Raw genomic sequence first — 4,832 nt, 5'->3', positions numbered from 1 at the left:
CTGAAAGACTCCTTTGTTTAAATACATGTGTTAGAATTCCTGAATGCAAATACTGTCCCAGAAGTGAATGTTTTCTTTTGCATACAGATTAGTCTTAAATATCCCTAAATGCAGGTGCATTAACAAAATGAAAAAGTGAAGAGCACTACATTATATGAACCACTACAGAAAAAAATGCAGAAACATGCGTTTATGATGTGCCTGTTTGTGATTTATGGTGCGCTGGCTTTCTGTTTCGTATTCATCCCTCACATTTTATCTTCTGATGTTTTAATTATTTGAAGGACTTTAAGGGAACAGCTGTGTTACTGATATCTTAAAGTCAATGTGCTTCTCTGCATTTTGGAGCAGTCCATTTGACATCACAGTACCTCGCAGTACACTTTTTTTTAATATTGCATACTGGTCATTATTGAGTATTATGAACTGTGTCCATGGTAAAGAAAGATACATGTTAAGAATGTGTGTGTTTTTTTTTCTTTTAGATGTTGTTTTTAATAGCAATCAACATTAAAATGTTTTCCATTTTAATAGATAATCGTGCAACACTGGTAATAAATACTGTATGAAAAAAGACTTGTATAGTAGCAATACTAATACACACAAATGATCTTAATGTGTATCATTACTTCCTTTATATACAGTCTTAACAGTTCAGATTACTGTGTTTACCTGCTGGTGGCCTGTGCATTCCCTTAAAAAATAAAAAGCATGATAATGTTCATATTTTAAAACAAAACAGCTTCTACTGAAGACCTAAATATGTTAATACGAAATCAGGTGAACTAACTGCGGAATGTCATTTATTTGGTTAACCTTCATTAAACTTCTTCGGCTTGATTTTGCTAAGTGTTTGCACAGTGTTAATTTGTGTTGGTGTGCAAGTTTTATATATTGGTTTGTTGCTGTCCTGCTGTTTCCTGACATAAGATCTTGCAGGATGCTAATGAAAATTAGACTGTTCCCCACAATGAGGTTCTGCTGGTGAAACACTGTGTTTTAATTGTAAGAATAAATAAAATTGTCGGTAAGAATAATCTAGCCACCTCCGCAGTGACCTTGCAAAGCCTGTTGACGTGAATAAAGGTGCTGATAGGGAACCATGTCTTGGTGACAGCAGTGGAGTGTGTGTCTGCAGAGCTCCCTATATTAAGGCAAATGAGTCTGAGGGTTCATGCTCCCTATTCGAAGTCCCCTTGCCATCAAGTGTGTCTCCTTGTTGATAAACCGCCAAAACCTGCTTTCTATCCTGTCGAAAACACAGTGTAACAATTTTTTTTTTTTTTTTTTTTTTGCTTCCTGGGTAGTAAGTGTTATTTCCTAATTGCTTATGCCTCAAAAGTATAGAAAATGGCTATTATTCTCCACAAACTTTGCTTTTGTGACCAGGACAGTGATATTTTGAAATTTACCTATTTTCTAGAACATTCCAGATAGATTCAGTGCTGAGTAAACTTGGAGTAACTTCTAGAACTTTCCAGTAATATAAATAGTAGTATAAATACAGGGGCCTTAAGCCCACCAGTTCAGTTTAGTTCCAGCTGCCTAAGTGGATACATATCTGCATTTTTCTGAGATGGCATCAAGAGGCTGCAAGCATCCGGAAGATGCATTTTGCTATGTCTGCGGCCAATTTATCAAGGCGAGCGAAAAAGTACTCTGTGGAAGCATCTGCTAAGTTGTGTGAGGCCTACAAGGCATATTTCGGCATGCCTGTCGGGGATCAAGACAAACCCTGGGCACCTCATTTCACCTGCGAGCACTGCAAAAAAAACTCTGGAAGGTAAGATGGACAATTGTTGCTCTGAATTTTATGTTATAAAATTTGTTAATTTTTTAAATTGTAAAAGTTTTTAATTTTAAAATGTTTTAGAATTTTCAATGTTATTGAAAAAATATATCATATATGAAAAATGTTGCGAGAATCTCTTACACATTAGTCATGGGTGAAATAAATGTATTTTTGTAGGATGGTACAGAGGGGAAAAAAGAGCCATGAGGTTCGCTATCCCAAGAATTTGGCGGGAACCCACTGACCACTCAAGCAACTGCTACTTCTGCATGGTGGACCCTTCCAAACATCGGACTGGCAAGAATGCACCTGCTATCACGTATCCGGACCTTCCTTCATCCATCGCCCCGGTGCCACACTGCCATGAGCTCCCCGTACCCACTCCTCCGGAGAGAGAGCAGCCGTCTTTAGAAGGATATAAATAGTGAGAGCAGCAAGTCAGAGAGCGAGGAAGACGTTGTAGATCCAGATGACAATTTCAGAGGTGGAGCTGAGGAGAGAAACCCATACTACCCCAACCAAAAAGACTTCAACGACTTGATTAGAGATCTTGGTCTCACCAAGTCCAATGCCGAGCTTTTGACGTCTAGGCTCAAGCAGTGGAACTTGTTGGATGAAAGTGTGCAAGTCGCAGATCAGAGGAAGCGTCACCAACCTTTTTCCAGCTTCTTCACCCGTCAAGATGGGCTCTGCTTCTGCCACAATGTGACCAGTCTGTTCGAGGCAATCGGAATCGCCTGTAACCAGAATGAGTGGCACCTCTTCATTGACAGCTCATCCAGGAGCCTCAAAGCCGTGCTGCTCCATAATGGTAACAAATACCCGTCTCTTCCCCTTGCTCACTCGGTGCACCTCAAAGAGGATTACAACAGCATCAAGACCTTGCTGGACGTCTTGAAGTATGATGAGTACGGCTGGGAGGTCATAGGAGACTTCAAAATGGTGGCATTCCTGATGGGTCTCCAAGGCGGTTTTACCAAGTTTCCCTGCTATCTTTGCCTTTGGGACAGCAGGGACACCAAGGCGCACTACCACAGGCGGGACTGGCCATAGCGGACCGAGTTCTCTGTGGGGAGGAACAACGTCAAGTGGGAGTCACTGGTGGACCCCCGGAAGGTGCTGATGCCACTACTGCACATCAAATTGGGCCTTATGAAACAATTTGTCAGAGTTCTAGATAAGGAGTCGGCAGCCTTCAAGTACCTTCAAGACTTCTTCCCTAAGCTGTCTGAAGCAAAGGTCAAAGCCGGTGTCTTCGTCGGACCACACATAAAGAAGATCCTGGAGTGCAATGAATTCCCCAAGAAGCTCACTAGTAAGGAGAAAGCGGCTTGGAACAGCTTTGTCGCAGTGGTTCGGGGCTTCCTGGGCAATCACAAGGCCGAAAACTATGTGGAGCTGGTTGAGACTCTGGTGAAGAACTACGGCACAATGGGCTGTAGGATGTCCCTCAAAGTCCATATCCTTGATGCTCTTCTTGATAAATTCAAGGAGAACATGGGAGCGTACTCGGAGGAGCAAGGCGAGCGCTTCCACCAGGATATACTGGACTTTGAACGCCGCTACCAAGGACAGTATAACGAGAACATGATGGGAGACTACATTTGGGGGCTGATTCGTGAAAGTGATTTACAGTATAATCGTAAATCTCGAAAAACTACTTGCTTCTAAATCTTTTGTTGTCATTTTTGTATTACTTTAGTATAAATACATGTTAATTTGGATTCATATGTTGTTTTTTTTCTGACTTTATGTGAACGAAAAGACACAAATTCGCCCGTTTTCTCATTGGAAATAGGTAAATTTCAAAATATCACTGTCCTGGTCACAAAAGCAAAGTTTGTGGGGAATAATAGCCATTTTCTATACTTTTGAGGCATAAGCAATTAGGAAATAACACTTACTACCCAGGAACAAAAATTGTGTTACATAGTGAAATCAATTGACAAAGTACCAGATTTATTGACATGTGCACAAGACAGTATGTGTCAAATATATTAATTTGCTGTCCCCCCCTCCCCCCACCCCTGTCTGTTTAAAACTCTGCCCGAGACAAAAGCCGTGGGCCATATCTGTGGCCATTAGATTAATGCAGTGAAGGTCATGGGTCATAAATCGCCAATAGTTTCAAACAAAAGACCTGCTGTGAAGTGAAAAGAGATGAAAAGGGTTTGCAAGACGAAATGCAAATGGCCCTATTCACAGTAAACAGGATTGTGCTAGTTTCTTTTTTCCATCTGATGCATTAAAGCTTTTTGTTTTGTTTCAATTTGGGAATTTGTTGTCTTTTGAATATGATGACCACCAAGTAAACTTGGCATAAACTTTTCATAAACTTACTATTCAAATATACAGTTTGTAAACAACGCGTCATGTCAAGAAACCAGAACATGTTCCAATGGAGCTCTGGGACCTACTCGGCGCATGATCATTTGTGTGCACATTGCCCTCCACATATGAAATGTATAACATGGGCTCACAAGTTAATCTGGATGTCATCCTGTTTCAAAATCATGTTCTGTTATGTTAAGGTGCGTAATCAGGTGGACTATGAACTGATTCATTTTATAGTATTTTATTACATAATGGCATCTCCAGTTGGACCTATGTATTTCAAAGGGGGTGTGATCTGTCTCTTACCCTGAGCAGAGCGGCAACTTTATCCAGTCTTATTTCAGGGATTAATTAAATAAATAATTATAATAATAATTATAATAATAATAATAATCATAATCTTAAATTGTTACATTTCAAAACTGCATTATATAAAACAAATAACAATTGCAAATATTATGTATAACAACGGTGTGCCCTTGTTTTTAAATAAATAACTAAAGTTTTTTTTTATTTTATTTATTTTTTTGTCAGGCCAGTGTTTTTGTTCTTCCCTCACTATTCCAGAAACTGTTATTAGCTGCTAATGAGCGCCCCCTATGGGTGGAGTAATAACAAGCTGGAATACTGAGAACAGTGGTAATCAATGTGTTTCAATTCTACTTTACCAGGGCAATAACTAATAAGATCATGGCTCCCAAGAGAG

Source organism: Acipenser ruthenus, chromosome 13 (genome assembly GCF_902713425.1).
Source record: "Acipenser ruthenus chromosome 13, fAciRut3.2 maternal haplotype, whole genome shotgun sequence".
Classification (NCBI taxonomy): Eukaryota; Metazoa; Chordata; class Actinopteri; order Acipenseriformes; family Acipenseridae; genus Acipenser; species Acipenser ruthenus.
This window is presented reverse-complemented; position numbering follows the sequence as displayed.